Source organism: Aythya fuligula, chromosome 1 (genome assembly GCF_009819795.1).
Source record: "Aythya fuligula isolate bAytFul2 chromosome 1, bAytFul2.pri, whole genome shotgun sequence".
Taxonomy (NCBI): Eukaryota; Metazoa; Chordata; class Aves; order Anseriformes; family Anatidae; genus Aythya; species Aythya fuligula.
In genome coordinates this window covers 177,114,928-177,134,146 of record NC_045559.1, presented here as the reverse complement: position 1 = coordinate 177,134,146, position 19,219 = coordinate 177,114,928, and positions in this window count along the sequence as shown.

Genomic DNA, 19,219 nt, shown 5'->3' with positions numbered 1-19,219 from the left:
CACATAAGAATGGAGGCTGAGGTCTGAAGAAGTCTCGGTCCCTCTAAGAGTATGCAGAGACATACCCACACAGCTCTCCCACCACCAAATCCTGCAGGGGATGTGCTGGTTTGCAGCACTTCACTGGAACATGCAGGCTTCAGAGTGGCTTGCTTTTTCCCTGAGATGTTAAATATTCAGAACCAGCAACTGCTGCCCTTTCCCTAAATGATGGTAATAAATAAATCATTGGCATTTTTGTGGACTGAAACTGGCTTCTCCAGCTCCTCTGGCAAATATTCTGCTGCTGAACTAAAAGCAAAAGCAATAAAACATGAAGAAAAACAATTCCTCTAGCTTAAACTTCCCGAGCTCTTTGTAGTGACCTAACATCAAGCTGCTTGTGCTGTCCGATCACAACCAGCTCCAGAGGAAGGTGTATTCCTCAGGTGTTCACTTGTTCCAGACCTTTACTTCTCACTCATTGACACCTTTTCTTGAAATGAAGAATGCAGTGTTTGTATTTTGGGGCATGCCCCTCTCCAAAGAACCGGTCTATTTCTGGCAGGATGAGCGTGGTGGCGGCAGTTCTCTGGGATGGGCATCTCCATCCCTTGCCAGTGTCCTGGTTTTCTAATTTCTGTGGTGCTGGAGGTCCTGTGGAAGTCTGACCTCTCCAGCACAGACCTCCTCACACCTCACACATCCTCTTGTCTCCCTCTGGAGCTGCAATCCTCTGGCAGGGATTTCAGAAATCCAAATACCTCTGAGTGCTGATGAAAATATGCCCAGGAAGACTCCCAGGACAGAAAGGGGGGACACATTTAGGGAAGAACAGAACTACAGGTACCTAAAACCAATCCTAATAAGCATTTCCACATAAAACTCAAAAGCTTAAGGGTATATTTAATGACTTTCTACAACGTAAGACATTCTAATTCCCTCATAATTCAAAGCCTATGAGCAATTCTTCACTGCCATAAAGTGAAGGTGAACAAATATTCTGCATGATGGGACATAAATCCTGAAAAGCTGGCAAGTAGGATCAACAATGAAATTTGGTTTACATGCTCTCTTTCAGTGCCCATAATGTAGCACTTTTTACAGTTATCTGATCATGGCTGGAAGGCACTTGTAACTTGGTTTCCCAAAGGAGATTCTGAATTTTTAGATTCTAGAATTAATTTTGTACTATAATATTTTCTATCTTTATAATGTATTATGACCAGTCACTCCAAACACCTTCAAAAACACGACGAATACAGCTTTAAATCTCCGTGAAGCAAGGAATTACCCTTATTCTGATACAGATGAAAATGAGATCTTGCAAAAATTGCTACACAGGTGTTGCGAAATTCTGTTTTCCTACCTACCTGAGAGTATCGGTCCTATTTTTTATTTATTTATTTATTTTACATAGACAACATAGGGTATTTAAAAGTTTTTACATATTTGCGTTCATTGACGGATTTTCTTCTGCCTAGATTAGCAAATTGCGACCATAATTTCATCAGGCTGAGCCAGATGGATTGCCACCAGACACACTAGAAAACCTACTCTGGTTCTTCTGCTCTATCCATCAGGCACAGTGTGAATGTTAATGTCAGGTCCGCAGTAAAACAGCATTAGTGCTTTTAGCTCAATCCCATTATGAATTAAGCTCGCATCATATATCCACGACTCCTTATAAATCAGCTGAAGCGTCCCGGGTCTCATCATCTTGAAGATGACAAAGGATCTTGCTGTGTGCAAGGTAGCAGTGCCAGCCTCGGGGTTTGCTGAGAAGTAGGGCAGTAGTCCCCTTCCCACTGGACTGCGATATCATATCCTACATTTCAAGCCATCCTTTATGAATACAGGCCGGTAAGCTATTAAAGAAAGGAGCGATGGTAAATTCTGGAAAATGAAAAGGTTATAATAAAATGAATGGGCTACAATAAATTGCTGGGAACTGTTACATGACTCTCTCTTTTGGGCTTCAGAGGAATTAAGTCTGATTGACAGCGCTGCAGTATAGGTGATTTATCTGCTTTTCCAGCCCATCATACAGCTGAAGAACACTTTGATGGGAGTGGGGTCTGTCAGAAAGGACACAGAGATGTACTTCTGCTCCAGATGGATCGGAAACAACTTTCACACAGAGGAGGTGCAGTCCAGCCACAAGCAAGAGTTTTTATTTATTTATTTTAAATAGAATTAGTGCTGCATGCTCACACCAGCTGAGCAAAGGACAAAAAGCAAAGCCTGTATTCTGCTGCACATACCATCACCAGAACAGTTAACAAAAAGTTCTGTCCCCAGCGTCTTCCAGATGACCCTGAGGAAAACCAGGGGGTTTCAGAGTGGGGTAGCACAGGGCAGCACCTGCAGCCAACTTTGCTATCTTTCACCCCTGTAGCTCTCACCAAGGTAGGGAAGTATCAGAAGAAACCACCCAAAAAGTCTTTGGAAGAACCGAAAATTACACGTATACCTCCTACCCTTTGTTGTGACTCTTCTCACCTAGTCATTCTTTCCATCTCCACAAAGGCAATAGATTAGTGCATAGCTTCTTTATCCCCCTTTTGGCACTGTCCCTTCACAGCAGACATGTGAAGGATTAAGCAGGCAGTGATAATCTTCAAGAGAAGGATGAAGGCACTCATTCATTGCAAAAATGGCTGTTTCCACAGCACTTTCTTTCACAAAGGGATACCAGGCTCCAAAAAAGAGCCTAACATACCTTAGTGGGAGGGAAATGGGAAACACCAATTACAAAGACTGCTGTCTTTCATGTAGAATGAGCTTTATATCTTCCAGGTACTGAAAATCCTCCCGAGACACTGCCTATCTGAATACATCACTTAATCTTGTAGAAAGCCCCAGGACTGAGGGGTTCGTGCAGTTAGAAATTGCATCAAGTAACCTTATTGAAGACAAATGGCTTTGAACTTTCATGGCAACAATGACGAACTGCTTTAACATCCATACAGTGCAGGCTGAAAAAAATCGGGGCTTTTAGACAAAGAAAAAAACTTATTCAAAAGAAAATGTGAGATGTGGGGCAGAGTCTTAAAAGCACTTTCCTTCTTGCCACAGACTGGATGTCTGCTTAGCGAGAGTCGTTTCACTGCCAGTCAAGTCCCACCGGCTTGAGCTCAAGAGAAATGCAGATATTCTTGCTTTCTCCATTAAGGGAGACCACTTTAAAAAGTCAGCAAATACTGCTAGGCATGAAACAACTCTGGAGAGGATCTTGTTTTTCAGACAGGACTGCCTGGCCAGCAGACTGTGGGGACAGTGTTGCATTTCCTACTCATTCAGGGTGAAGCCCCAGTCTCATTTGGCCTGATAAAGACCTGCAAGCACAACCAATGTAGACATTTCCCTCATGTTACAATCCCTACTTCACCTATAGGAAATAACATCTGTCAGGTAGCTGGCTCAAAGCCTTAGATGATTTTAAGACTTCTCCCTAAAAACCTACTAATATTGACGGAGATGGTTTTAGGGCTTGAGACACCAAGGCTCCACTGAGGCTCTGCTGAACTCACCAGTGTGTGTGCCTGAGAGGGATGCCTCTGCCCTATATCTTTGCCTCTCATAGCAGGAACACAAAATATACCCACAGGGATCTGTTTGGTTCTCTTCTAGTAAACCTTGGCAAAGGACTGGACCACAGAACTGGATGAGAGACTAGATGAGTTTTAGAGATGCTCAGCCCAACAGTAGATGAAATCAATGATAGTCCCTCCCTTAGCTTTGAGAATTAAATAGGATCTTGCACAAAAACATTAGGCTGTTTCAGATCTCCATGAGAGGGCTCCTATTTTTGGATACAGGTTCCTCTCTGGCTTCCGACAATGACAGCAGGCTACAAAACATGGGAGGTCACCCTGTGTCTTCCACAGTGGGGTCCTGATCCTCAGAAAGGTCTCTGGGAACTACAGTAATATAAATAAATAGCAGTATAATACAGCAGCATAAAATAATAATACAGTGAGACCTTTCATGGCTGATAACATCTTTAAAAATAGCAACTGATCCTGAAGGGGATCATTACTCAAAATGAGCTCCAGGTGATGGCTGTGCTTTTGCTTTATTGAGATGTGGAAGAAGATATCTTGAAGAGTGACAGTCTCAGGGCTACCCTGATTACTCACTGAAATGTTGAAATGAAAAAAAATGAGCTAAGAGGGTCCTGAGTGAAGCAGAAATATAGCATTGTTGCCTCTGGGCAGTGGTTTCTCGTGACGTGACCTTGGGAAAGGATTTCCAGCTGCCAGAGAGGGCTGAACTTTGGCGCATGATAGCCCCCACTCAGCCACTTCTGGAGTATTTTCAAAGAAATATTTAACTGGGACTGCAAGAAGAGGATAAATATCCACCGAAAGGTGTGACCAATGTGAGAGCTGCCAAGGAGATTTATTCAGCCTCCGCTGGGTAAGCCTCAGAGTTGCTGCTCTGCTGGATTGGCAGAAGGCAGGGACAGCCCTGGGTCTGAGGAGGGCTGGCTGGATTCCTGACAGCCTGTAAATTGTGGCTGTTGTACGGCAACTCCGTGTGATACCTCCAGCACTGAAAAACAGTGGGGATTTAGCCTAGGCCCTCCAGCGGTGTGCATTTGTACCAGCTGGTGTTGGCTGTGGGTTACAGCAAACTCACCAGCTCTATACTGTTATCTAGGAGGACCGACACATGATTGTTGGTTGTGCATATAGGGGAAAATAATATTAAAAACACATCTGCATTTGATCTGTCCTTAGAGTATTGAGGGTGAGAACTTAACCGTGCTGTCTGTGCTGGGCTGCATCACACCCACGTCTCCTGATTGCTCTTCCTCCATCAGCTGAAAGCCTGGAGGAATCAGAGCCAAGTCACCACAAGCATCAGAAACCATCCTGGCATTACAGTCCCACCACTTTACTAGGCTAAGCCACTTGTTCAGCCCACAGCAGTTCAGCCATCCATCCTGGAGCTAACCTAACTCTACAGATCACAGCCATCTGCAAGACTGATTTACTGTCTAGTGTGATAAACCCCATTTTCCTCCCCTGATTGCCTCAAGCAGACACAACAGACACATCTAGAAACAGGTCTGAACCTGCACAGCCAGGGTAGGAGCTACACGGCAGGTGAATGTTGTCAGTGGGACAAAAAGTCACCCAAAATCTAGCTCAACTACAAGTGATGGAGTTCACCCATGGCTGAAAATTAGAAGAAATGGGAGGATTTTGATGAGGACAATTATAGCAAAGTGTCTGAAAGCAAACATGACAAGAAAATACACTCCCGGGCTAAAGGTCAGCATTTTTTCCTGGATCACCCTTTAGTTTTGGTCACTATGCCCTGGCAGAAGGCAGACACAGCTTGGCTTTCAGACCTCTTTGGCTGGGCAGCAGCCAAGAGCAGCATTTACTCATTACATGTAAACTGAGCAAATTGCCTGGGGAAGAGAGAGAGTCAATAAACATGGAGCCTCACGGTACCGTTTGCACAGAGTGACCTTTCGAAGTATAATTGCATGTTAAAAGACTTGATGGTAGTCATCCCCCATCCGAGAAGTGCTAACTGAGCTGGCCTGGGCTCTTATTTGTCACGAAACAAGAGTGTGTTGGGACAGAGCTGTGTAGACAGAAGCTGATTTTGGCCCCCACATGAGGGCCTGCGGTTCAGGAGAGGCCCTCCAGACTCAGCTGCACAAATGTTTGGTCTCGTGTCCTCTGGGGAAAGGCAGAGAAAAGAGTGGTGGTGGTGGGAAACATTTTCATTGTCACTAAAATGCCTGTTGCTTACTGCTCTCTGCTCATTGACATCACTTCAGCCAGGGGAGGTTTTTGATTTTGATCACGGTGATGTGCGATCCTCAGCATCATCATCGATCGCTCGCATTGCAGCCTTCAGATGAAGCTCCAGCTCAAACACGGGTGGGTAGGGAGTCACCATCCCTGAGGCAGAAGAGCTGGTTGTCCCCTCATCATCCCAGCAAGAGGGGGAAGAAAACAATTCAGACATCAGATCCCATCCCCTGCTCCCCTACTGCTGATGTTGAAGGCTGAGCCCTCTCGCTGCCACTGCAATCAGACGACCTAAATCCCACTCACAACACTGGATCCAGTGGTTCCCAGTGGCTGGCAACCCCCATGACCATCTCCAGTCCTGATGCTCCTGAACACCCTGTTATCAGCATCTATGCTGAAGATCCCTCTTCTAACTCCTTGGGTGCCAAAGATATTCAGTGTAACCACAGACCTAGAGCAGTCTCCTTCCCTGGCAGGCTGCCTTGCCTCCAGAGCAAACACCTAGCCTACAAAACTCCTTATTCCTCCACAGGCAGCAGCTCTGCCCCCTTGCAGGGCTCAAAGATGCTCAGTTCAATTCTTTACCAAGTCTTCCTAGATGAGGAAACCTTAAATGGCTCCTGTCCCCACTGGGACGTTAGGCTTAATTAACAAAATGTATATGCTAAGCATGTGTTGTCACTTACTGCAGACAGTGATCGAGGCAATTTCAAGTCACTCATGGTTAACCCTGGTTTTCACTGCTGAGATGGAGCCTGTCCATGCTGGTTTGCAATACTGCACTGCTGCAGGTGTGCAGAAAGTCCCAGCAGCTCAGGGCAATATTAAACTGCAGGACAGCTTCCCTCATTTGTCCCTAATGAAACCACAGCCTGTTCTAGGCTTTTTTATTCATGTGATGCTTTTAGCCCCTGCTCTGCTCTGTGAGACACTTTTTTTTTTTTTTAGGGAATGGTTGCATTTGTCACTGTAATTGCACAAGACTTCTTACTCCCAAAGGGTTAGGGGATCCTGGCTATCTCTTCAGCCTTGTGCTAGATGCCACATGTCATAACACAATGTCATTTCCCAGGACAGACACATTTAACCCTAAGGCAAACTAGCACAAGGCATCGCAAAACATGCAGCAGGCAGAAAAACAGCAAGAGGCTGTGAGACAGGATTCCAGTTTCAGATAGAAAGAAGCATCAAGGAGTGCAAGGAGTGCTTGGATCTGAGCTCCAACTGGAAAAGTGAGCAATTCTGAAGCATTCCGAGAAGAAGAGAGGATCTGGAACATGAGGACTCCATGATTTAATTACATGGGTCACCTAATCTAAATGCTTAATTAACCTCTGAGATGCTGAGGTGTGCCCATCTGTGAGCATCAAAGACAGTACCTGCAAAAGCACATTTTTTTCCTTTCAAAATTCAAACAGCGTCATTGCCCTGCTAATGTTAATTAACAAAATTAATCCTCTGAGAAACTGAATCTACTTCTTTTTTGCATGGGCAGTACGTGGCTATGCCACTTGAGACCCTTATGGTGGCAAAACCCCTAGGCAGCTGCTTGCTTTCCGGACCAATGCATAGCAGCTCTTTCATAGGACTTAGTTACGAGACCTACGAATTATGCTTAAATGTTTCACTGAACAGGGAAGGACTAAGCACAGAGATAGGTATGAGTAACGTGCCCAAACCCAGGTGAGTTATGCTAGATTGGAATTTAAGTAAAGGAACTGACATGGCAATGGGTAAGGAATTTTCTGTACAAATCCTCAGCAATGTTTTCTTCCACACATTTCTGATATATACCTGTATTTGTTGGAGCCCATATTCCACTGTCCACCCTCAAATTTTTGTCATTGACCTAATATATTGCATTGTATGAAGTGCTTTGCTTTAACATGCAACAATATCTCAGAAAGAATTGCTTAATCCGTAACGACATATATAATTTTCTATAAATTCCTATGATGATGTACTACATGAAAGAGCAGCAATAAACCCTTCTATTGGTATCTGTAAAACATTTGACAATGTCTGCCACAGAAAAACACCGTTAAATCCTAGTTGGTATTCTCAGCTTGTATCACCCACTTGCGTTGGAGGGCTACTGCTATGAAGAGGGTAGTGCATCATGAGAGGGTAGAAATGAAATATTAGGAAGAAAAGAACAATTGCCAAAGTACACTGCCTGCAAGAGCCTGCCTTGCAATTTGTTATTGCCTACCTTTAATCTTCTACAGTCGTAATCAGTTTGAAAAGAAAAGTGTCACCACCGCCACAATATATGACAAAGGTAAAGCCCAGTTTGGGCTGCTCATGAGCTGGATTCAGCACCCTCAGCATTCGGTGTCAGCAGCTTGAAAACCCACATGGGAATCTGGGCTTGAAAACCCACATGGGAATCTGGGCTTTGCAGTCTGCTTCCGTGTCTAGCCCAAAGCTGGTCATGGGGTGGGGGGGAAACAAAGAAAGGGGCATTGGCATTTTCTTATCTTCCTGCTGTTTGACTAAATAGTAGAAACAACCCCGGGCTGCTCCTCAGGGCTTGGAGGCTTTGGGAGCTGTGTTTTATTTATTTGTTTATTTGTGTGTGTGTGTGAGTATTCTTCTGGCACAATTGACAAGGAATAAGTTGTCAAGGACCTTCAGAGACCAACCCTTTAATTTCAGGTTGGCAATCTGCAAGATCAGAATTGGGAAAGATCTCTAACCCTATTGCCTGTCAATTCCTTTTAACATCAATCTTCTTCTTTGCTCTCTTATTGCCAAAACCTGTTTCAGGCTCACATGAAGCCTGATAGAAATTGCCTTGAAAAGAGCTGAGTGATCAAAACTGACCAGATGTGCAAGATGAATATTCATGGTTTACTGGAGCTACCCCCACCCTCTTCCCAGAGCAGGGTACCTCCAGCTGACCTGTTGACTCTCATACAAATTACAGCCTCATTACCATTCATTCCTCCTGGAGCCTGGCTGCAAGGGACATTGAGCTCGTGTTAAATAATTCAGCAAAACAGTGAAAGCAAACTGTACCTGATTCAGGCTAGACTCACCTGAAATTTCCTGCCATATGTGCAAATGAAAGGGGACTTGAAAGGACTACAAAAACCAACTTCTGCCCTTGGACGTGAAGTGTGGATGTCATCTCCCTTGGCTATAGACATCTGGAAGGTACATGCCTGCACCTGAATTGGTCACCCTTAGTTTTCTTTATAAGGAGGAAAGGAATCAAGTCATTGTATTGCTCACAAAAAAAAAAAAAAAAAAAAAAAAAAAAAAAAAAAAAAAAGATGAGCTGATGATGGAGGAAGATCTGGCAAGTTTCCTCTACAGAAGTGGTAGCAGAGCAGTCGCTAGTTTGCAGAGATGGTTGCTGTGCCTTGAAAAATTGAGCAGAAAGGGTCAGAGGGCTTTGGCTTTCTGTGGACTGAGATGATGCTTGGGGAAGGCAGCGCGTCACCTCCTTTAACACAGCCAAACATCACGTACAGCAAGAAGAGGGGCTAAAAATAGCCTGGGATGCTAATGAGGGCCTGGCACACACCACACGTACAACGAGATTATGATTCTTTTTGAAAATGTAATAATTTAAGGGGTTATTTCATTTTGTTTCTTTCTGCTGCTGCGAAGTGTTCAGAAACATGAGGCTGTTCAGGCCTTGATTTTTTTCCTCCTTAATCTTAGGAAAATGAAATGTTAATGGACGAAGGGGAAAATGACTAGAAGCAGGAGTTGCTTTATTTTTCCTGAAGCTGCACGCACGTGATCAGCAAACAAAGTGGGTCAGAGAGCGCTTTCATAACATTTCAGATGGCTTTCCATACGCTCCCAGATGGGGGACTGAGATATTTCATACACAGAAGAACTTTGATCTTCCCCAATTTGTACGTGCTAAGGGCTGAAGCATCTACACCTTTATTCCAGCCCAAAACTTGGGCAGGTGGCTTGTCTGCAGCATCTCAGCATCCACTTTTCCAAACTCTCCAGCATCCCCCAGGAGCACACATGATGCATCGTGCCCTCTGTCGCAAACATCACAGGGAGCTCCATCCCCAGCTTTGTTACCCTTTCCCCTGAAGCCCTCCTGGTTATCCCAGGACACCTATTTTTATGGGACACCCAGTTCCCCAGCTGCCCATGCAGGTCACACATGGGCTTTCCTTGGAGATAGGGCATTGCATATCACGGGGCTGCACAAACCACAGCTCAGAGGAAACCAGGCTGAAAATCAGAGCAGGAAGCATTTATGAAACATATCTTTTTTGCTTGTCAGAGGCAGCCAACTACCTGCCTGTTAGCAGCCTACATTGGTGAACCATAAAACATACAGCAGATCGGGAGCTGTTTTCTGGCACACACACGCTCATCTCCTATAAATACTACTCCAGGAGGGAGCAAAACAGGTATTGTCTCTTAATGTTCCCATTAAACACAGCCACACAGATGGTAATTAATGCATCATGACATGCCTAAATTGTAAGAAGAAATTGCTGCAAGAAGAAGTCACCGCAAGAACAGCAGGATTCGGATGAGTGTTCATTTTGAGACCGACTCTTTTTTTCCTTTGCTCGAAGAGCAAGGGACCAGCTATTCCACATTATGAAAGATTTATTCATCTGCTTTCCTGAGTTTCAGGTCATAATGGAGCTTTGTTATCTTTAATAGATTCATGTACTCCTTCCCTAGTGCTTTGTCAAATAATAATACTTACAAGGCAATAAAAGCAAAAAGAAAACACAGAAGGAAGAACCACTCCCTGTGCCATAAGTCTGGGGCAGGTGAATACGTGTGTGCATTTTTGTGGGCATGTGTATGGGAGAGGGGTTGTTTATTGCACCAGCCAGTGCAGAATGAAATAATTTATGTACCATCTACATGCAAATGAATCTTTCATTTAGGTAATAAACTGCAGCCTTGTATAATTTAGCCAAACAATGGAGCTGCGAGGACACCGCTACTAATCTTCAGAAATCAACTGTGCCTTTTCAGAAAGGATTTTTGTCTTTCTATGAATTGATCAAACCTGACAAGTAATTTCAACCTAATGTTCACGGCTATCCTCCTCTCTCCTCACCATCTGTAGGTGAGAAATCCTATTTTCTGGAAGTGACAGGGTAATGCAGCAGGCTGCAGACATCTGTAAGAAAAGAAGTGGTTTTCCCAGGGCTACAGGCAAGATGAGGGTGAATTCAGGAAGAATACGTGTAGGGTTTCTTTTCAAACAAATGATAAGGTCTTCATCCTGAAACTGTCCATATGGAGATAAGATTTTTAAGACACTAAGTTTAATGAGAGCAACAGAAATTAAAGCGTCTCTGTATTTCAAATACTATGGTAGAAATACTCCAGTGGAATAGCCTTGTTCTTGTTAACAAACGTAATAAAGATTCTCAGAAGAAATTTGTTCTGCAAACTTATTGCATCGATGAAAACTGCATAATAGACAAAGAGACTGAATGTAAACTCAATTTGCTTCCAGATCTATTTATAAAAAAAAGAAAAAAAAAAAAAAATCAGCTTTGACTGAAAGCTGCTCAGTCCTACATCAAACAATGCGGGAGAAATTAGAAAAAAGCTGGTTATCATCCAGCCAGAATCACTCACAGGACTGAGATTAATCCAAAACAATTTGTACAGCTACAAAAGAGCCTTGTGTAAATTTCATTTTTCTTGTAGGAAGTATGATGCCAGCCTCTTCGGACCCTTTTGCCTGTATCAGGACACTTCAGGGAATGCAGAGCAGCCCCTGTGTACCAGTGGAGGGAGATCCTGTTGTCCAAAGGCTTGAGTATCCAACCCTAAACATAAACGCAGCTGTGTGCAATCAACATAAATATCTCAAAAGATGAAGGAGTCATTTTTATTTTTATTAATTTTTTATGCAGAAAACTTCCTATTCAAGTGCTTTCCCCCTCTTTGGATCACTGCTGGTCTTGAGAAATCACTTGGGGCTATTTTCCACAGCAAACAGGAGGTCCTCATGTGGGACACCAGGTGCCTCACAGCCCCCCAAGGGTAAAATTGTGGTGGTTTCACCATGCATACGTCTAGATAACTGGACCCAAATCCCAGATCCTGCCGCACATCCGTGTGTCCTGCCTTCAGGAGCCCCAACCAAACTCTTTTCCCAAACACACTCTACTTCCTTCTACTTAGGCATCCCCTAACTCCTCAGTTCAGCCTGCTTTTGGGGCTGATATTGTCACCTTTGGGACAGACCTCCTAAATATAAGCTGAAGTACTCGTCTCATGGTGAAGTAAGGTAAGGCTGGGAGGGATAAGTGGAGGGTGACAGTTCACTTCAGTGTCACAAGAACCAGAACTCCTGAAATCTACTTTAATTTTCCCACTAGAGGAAATCCCAAAGCTTCTGAAGGTTTTCACTGCAGGGGATTATGTCAAAATGGATTGAAAAGGTCCTTTGGAAGATTGAAAAGGTCAGGTCTTTCTGGTCTTTCCATATTTCTCCCCTTTTGTTTCCCTCCCTCAAGGATACAGCCAGACAATCTACCTCAAATTTCACTGAAGTATAATGAGAAAATGCAATCAAAACAACATATGACTACAAAATATCTTCTTCAAGGGTACAGAGTCCAACACCAATGAAACCTTCATTTTACTCTGAGAAGAAAAAAAAAAAAGAAAAAAAAAAAAAAAGCAGCAGCCTAAATAACTGCTAATTTCCATAAAGCCATAAAAGTTCAGCAGTGTTGGTAAGACAGGATCCAGTCCGTGGCTCCTCATTATTCAGAGGGATGGGCAGATATGGAGTCACCAGAGTGACCTGGAGCAGGCAATGAAAGTTGTCAAGGCTCTGCTGATTAAACCTGCAAATCCTACAACCCTGACCCTAATCCCCTGCTGCGGAAAGGGAAGATTAGCTTGGATCCTGGAAAAGATAACTCTATCTATTGCTCGAGTTATGTGTTAAAATTCAGTCTCCTCCCAGGAGACGGTGTGCGTGGATATTGCTTTTTCTCTCACCCTAATTAGCAAAGTACAAGAAAGTAAACACCGCTGATTGCCTGGTAGCAGGAACAGCAGAGCAGGCTGTCCCTGTGCTGGCTGATTGCTTTATTAACACACCCAGCTCACCAACGTGGCCAAGGAAGCTGAACGAAGGGAGCCTACTCAAGCCTTTGGGGGTCATGGTGCTTGCCAGGATGCTGAAGCAATCTGTCCGCTTCTCCTCCCCTTCACACCAGTGCAAATCCATAGGGAGATGGTTCATCTCCTCCCTGCGGAGGCCTCACGCCCTCCTCCCACTGTCTCTCTGGTCATTAGGAGCAAATTTTTAGAATGGGGTTATTTTGGGCAATGGTTTCGTTGCCCAGCGAGGCACAGCCTTGGCAGATTTGGCTCACTTGACTTTTCGAGCCACCGGGTGCAGGAAGGAGGCTCAGGGTGATGTCTCCATAAGGACCTAATGGTCATTATGGAGTTCAGCAGGAAAAGACAAGTTCCAGAGGGTGAGGTGGAGCAGAGAAACCTTCCTGGTGAAGCAGAACTTTGTGGAGGAGCTCCCAAAAGAGGAGCCAGGAGAAGATGACAGCTTGCATTGATGTGACACTTTTCTTTTGTCAGCTGGGATCTGTGCTTTGATGGAGACAGTAATAACCTGGTATCATATTTTTTCCCAAACTAAACATGGACAAGACCTTTGCAATCAGCTGGAAACCCTGCTGTCATCTTTAAAATTCTTTCATGGGAGGAATGCGAAGCATTAGCCATAATATTTGTACGGCGTGGAACAACTCTCTTTTGGGAAGGGGATGCCGTGCTCATTAGCAGCACAAATGTACCATCATGTGTTTTCAAGCTATTAATATGGTGGCTAATGTTGATGGAAATGTAGTGGAACGAGATGACTTTAAAAGTATGGGATTTATCACAGCCAGAGGAAAAAAACAAACAAACAAACAAACAAACAAACAAAAAACGTTAATGAAAGTTTAATGAGAAAATCAGCTTGCAGTAATTTTACAAGTAATGATTATTTCCCTGATCTGACTAGCCCAAATAGCTTTGTCTTTGGTGGGATGTGCTTGGGAGGTGCATGCACTTGAGGACACTGAACATTTCAGGCCACATCTGTGCCTGTCCTGGAAAAGAAACATGGGAAACATGGCTTGGGATTTTACCATCTGCCTGGTTGAGAAGCAGCAGCCTGACCACCTCCTTCCTGCTGAAGAGAGGGGAAAGCTCTCAGATGTGCTTTGGCCACTGGCTGCTAGTTGCTCGTCATCTCACATCTCTCTTGATCTGTCCTTGGAGTCACCCACCCTCCTCCTCTGGAGTTGGACTTAGGGCACCTCATCCTCCAGAAGCACGAGCACCTAATTAGATCCTCAGTGTAAACTCAGTTATTCACAGGATCTCATTACTGTTCACACATATGTGCACACCCTTTTAGACATTTCCTCTTTGCTAGAAACCCCTTTTGTAAGCAGAAATGGCATTTAACATTTAACACGAGTTCTTTTGGACCTCCCCACTAGGTGATGTCCTGTACCTCGAAGGTGCCTACTGACCCTCACTGAAGACATCGTTGACCCTATGGGGAATTGAGATCTACCCTGAAAACATGCTATGTGAGCCCAAACAGGCATGGTCAGTCCTCCCAAAATCCTTCTGAGGAAAAACTGGGTGTATCTACCTACATCACGCTTCTCTGCCGATGGCATTAGCAAAGCCCAGGGACTCACGTAAAGAGCAAGAAAGCTGCAGTTTTGGGGATGAGTTGGGGTGATTTCCATACTGTACACTGTAGTTGAGGCCCTGTGAGGCAAGAAGATATCACCCTAAACCAACAGAGGTATTATCGGTGTGGTCTTCTGTCATGTCTCCCTAAATCCCACATAAATCTCTGTTTCAGAAGCTGTATCCATGTAGCACAGTGAAATCTGCACGCATCTGAAAGGACACAGCCCCAAAAGAGGCAGTTCTTGCTGTTCCCAAAGCCTGACACCCAGCATATCTTCTCACCCTCTCATGGTCCTGTAACTGGTGTAAAGAGACACCTTCTGATGTTCTCAAATCATCTCTGGGCCCCCAAAAAAGGCTGGATCATGGCAGTAAGCCAGCAGAAAAATCCCCTGTGGCAAAGACTTTCTCCTGGATAAAGCTTCTGGTGCCAGCCACTGCTGGTAAAAGAGTCATACATTTTGGGGCCAGAAGTGAGCTAATGGTCTAGTCTGAGCTCCTTGACGGAGTGCAGGGACATTTCATTTCCTCCACCGAGCTCAGGACTCCTTGCTGAGCTGGCACATACATTTTGGGAGGACATCCAAGTGCATTTCTGAGGTCGCCAGTGAGAAAACACAGACGTGAGAGTATTCAGGAGCGGTGCTGCTGTGGTGTCCTTTTTTTTTAAGTACCGGTCACGCTTTGCAGCAAAAGTAAACTTAAGCCCTGTCAGACTTAAATGATTTGTTAATTTTTTGTTCAGTGCTCTCTCCCCCTCTTTCTGCTCACTCAGACCAATGATGAATGAGTCCCAATGTGGGCTATGTGTGTATTGGCAGGCTAAAGCCCAAAGCTCTTTTCTTTTATGTTTTTCCATTCTGGACTGAAAAAAAAAAAAAAAAGAAAGAAAGAAAAATGTTAAAATGAGAACTGGAAGCCAAACCTTCATGCCTGAACTGCAGTGATTGTAATACACTGAGATAGCTCTGACCAACTGTACTGCCCATGAAATCAAGTGGACACCTCCAGCATTTGGAAGTCACCAGAGTGACTCTCCATCGTTGTGTTTTCCCCAGTAGATTTATTCTCTCATTTGCTTTTGTTTGTTTTCTTCCTGGCATCCTATGAAATTTAAAATTAAAGCTCCGCTCTGAGGGGAAGGGAGTGCAGGAGATGTTAAAAATGATCTTCACTGGTAAAGCAGAAGGGGAAAAATGCAGTGTAGATCCTGTTTGTCACCTGCCCTTTAAACTGGAGTATATTACCCTGCAAGGTACACCACCCTGCAAGGAACCTTTATTGCCATTCGCAGCATTGCTTCAAGCTTGGTTGCTTGCAACTTAATTTCTCCAGCAGTTCCTACTTAACAGCAAATTGCATATTAGGAGATAACACTGCAGGCATGGATCATGCAGAAAAACCTCCCTGCGTCAGCAGAGGCATCAGTCACAGAGCCGCACAGAAATGATGGGCCTTTGCAGGGCTCTTGTTTCCCGATGTAGGCAGAGCCAAAAGCGATCAAACAACGTCTCACCAACTCGCCACAGGTTTTTTTTTGTTACCCCTCTTGTAAATTTTATTTCGGTGAAATGTAATCCCATGGGATTTCATTTTAGTCGTTGTCACAGGCAAGGTAAAAATGGATAAGTTACTTTCTCTTTTTCATTCCCTTTCACCAGCTGAATTTTCTATGAACTTGTTTGCTTTAGGTCCTGATTCAGCAGTGCTCAAACACGTGTTTAATACTCAGTGGGTTATCAGTGGAATGGATTGTAAACATTTTCAGGACAGAAACATATGGCTGGTCTAGAGTCCTCTCTTTCTACAGCACTGGGAAACAAATGCAAATGTGGAAGCTCCTCATTTATTTATTTTTTGTTGTTGATGCTTTTCTTAAGCACAAAGTTGGACTTTGAAGCAGCAGATCTTGTCTTTGAGAGGTCTCTCAGACAACTTCATAGTTTACGATGCAAATGTTTACATCTAAGCCAATTACTATGTTTTTTTCTACAGCTGAGGAGGAGACCCCTGAACTCACACCGACGTGGGGAGCATGCAGCCACCCATGTGAGGGACCTGCACAGCAGCCACAATGTGTCCCCACAGCCTTCCTCAAGGGTGAAACTTATTTCTTCCATAAAACTTGGAAAAAACAAGCAAACAAATACCCACAAGTTCTCAGCTTTGAGCTCAAGCCATTGATTTCTTTCCTTAGTGAACAACTGAAGTGGTTTGCTGATAAGGGCAGCGTTTCCTCCTTTGTAATCTTTTTGAAAGAGTCAGGTAGCACTACTGAGTTGTTTTGCTCACAGGATTTATTTGTGTTTTCAGCACACTCTGAAGCTTCAAAGTGCTGTGTAAGTATTATTGGGACTGTGTTCTCAAGACTGCCCATTGCCAGCCTTATGGCTGTATACTTGAGGATATTGCTGTCCTCTGCACACACCCGTGAAATTCATCTTGTGAGGGGTCATTACACAGTTACCTTTAAAAGATCTGGAAAAAATTAGCCAGTGTGTGAGGATTAGCTGTGGGTAAGGACGCAGTGTGGCATCCCAAGACCTGGGACCCATTTCTGTAAGGCTGGGCACACTACACGCTTAAATCATTTTCTGAAGACTGAGAAGTTGTTAAGGACCCACATCTCCTGACCGTCTCCCAGGGCATGGTGAGCCCTCAGGTAAGACACATCACAGTTAATACACCTGTCACCTTCAGGAGGACTTTGTAACCCATATGGGACCTCAGTGTACCGATGTTCCTATCACAGACGTCTCCCATTTTAATGGAGAACGTAGCTGGGTACAGGCAGCCACGAAGGACTTCAGGCCGACCTGTCTGGGGGTGGAAAGCAGCTCTCATAAACATCTGTCTAAAGAAATTAGTGCCGCCCCAGGTCTGAGTGAGTCTGCCTTGCTGAGACATTAAGAAGCAGGCTTAGAAGAAGGCAGGTTCCTGACGTAGCTGTGCCACCCTGAACCACAGCTACATCATGTCCCACCACACTGCAGCGACAGACTTGTGGCAGGACCCAACCCTATAGATTGACTCCCAGTTGCAGAAAATATTTCAAACAGGATGAGGCTTGGCCCTCTCTTTTTCCCGATGACATTTTTCACCCATGAACTTTGCAACTTTGTGCTTTTGCTTGCAAAACGCTTCCCAGTGGACGTGCACCTCTCCCCACTCTCCTGTTCCGCAGCAAAGTGCTGGAGGTGGCATCAGGTTTTATTTTCTGAGCTTGCATTTTGACCCCAGGTGGAAAGAGCGTGTAAAATGCAACTCTGACCTTCTGGAAATGAGGCCAGGAATTACTCGTCTCCTGCATTTAACTTCTGATTCACCATACGGTAGGAAGATAAATTAGATAGGTTAATTAGGAGGCGCTGGAATTCTGTTCATCACCGCGCCATGCAATCAGGGACACATCTCGCCTTCAGGAATATGCTGACACGCTGCCTTTGCTGCGTGCCAGAGCCTAACGGCATCTCCATCACAATGAGGGAGTGGGAGGGGGAGATGGTTAGAGTAGCCAAGCAAATCAGGAAAAACAACCAGCTAAATTGAGTGCTTTCTAATCTAATGCATTTAAGTCATACTCAATAAAGCTTGCCAGCAATTCCTGGCCTCTCTGCTGCAAAGATCACAGAGGCATCTGATTAGAATAATGCATGTCTTCTAGCAATCCTCTTTTGAAAGGATTTTCATTTAGGATATGCAACACATAAGTGTTCAAAACTATCCCTCTGTGAGCATGGGGTAAAGGGGACAGCCTCACCCTGCCCCAGGAGTCCTACTGCTCTCTCCCTGCCACAAGACAGAAAACTCACCAGATATGGCAAATCTTTTCTTCCCAGGCAAGAATAAGTGAAATAGCTCTGATAAGACCTGTATTCAAGTAATTTTCTGAAGCTAATTTTGGGCCCTAAAAGCTAAGCCCAGGTTGTTCGGCTTTTGTTTGTTTGTTTGTTTGTTTGTTGAAAATTTTGAAATCCAAGCCCAGTTTTAGGTTCGAGCAAAAGGGGTGATACATCAAAGGGTCCCCAGGAACCTCGTCCCTCAGCAAAGTATGGATTTCATATGTACATTATGTGATCCACAGTAACTTGTCCCAAGTAAGTCTCTTGGAGGTTGGGAGGTGAGAGTGGGCAAGGATTTGAGGAGAGATTAGGAACTTAACAGGGAAATGGGTAATATATGACTCCTGTGAAAACCAGATCAGATGGAACCTCGGTTACATGTTGTGAGAGACTACAGATCATGCAGCACATGCTTTTTTGTGGTTGTTTGTTTGCTTGCAGAAGAACAATTCCATGAACTGTGTGCATCCATGCTGTGTTTATTCCCAGGAGTCTGAGTTTTCCACTTACAGAATAGCTGGTGTCCGTGCCAGAAAACTATTTTCTTGGTCAGTCTTGGTCAGGTTAATGCTCCAGCACTGGAGATGTTCTCTAGCAGGGTCACCTTGCTGCTTCACCCCAAATCTTGGCAGAGCACATCAGCCAGAATAATGCTGTGAATAAGGGACCTGCTCACGCTTTCTTTGGAAAACTGGACAGGAATGAGGATGTAACTTGTGATATTTGATACCTGGGGAACCAGTGGGTTATCTCAGATTTGCAAACAGATTTGAATTGAGCAAAATAAAATAAATAATTAAAAAAGGAAAAAAAAATATTGAAACTTGGTGCCAGATTCTGCTTTATTTCAACACAGCATTAATGCTCACTGGTATTACTGGGAATTAGACTGTCAACTTTAGTGTCACATATGGTATTTTGTTTTAC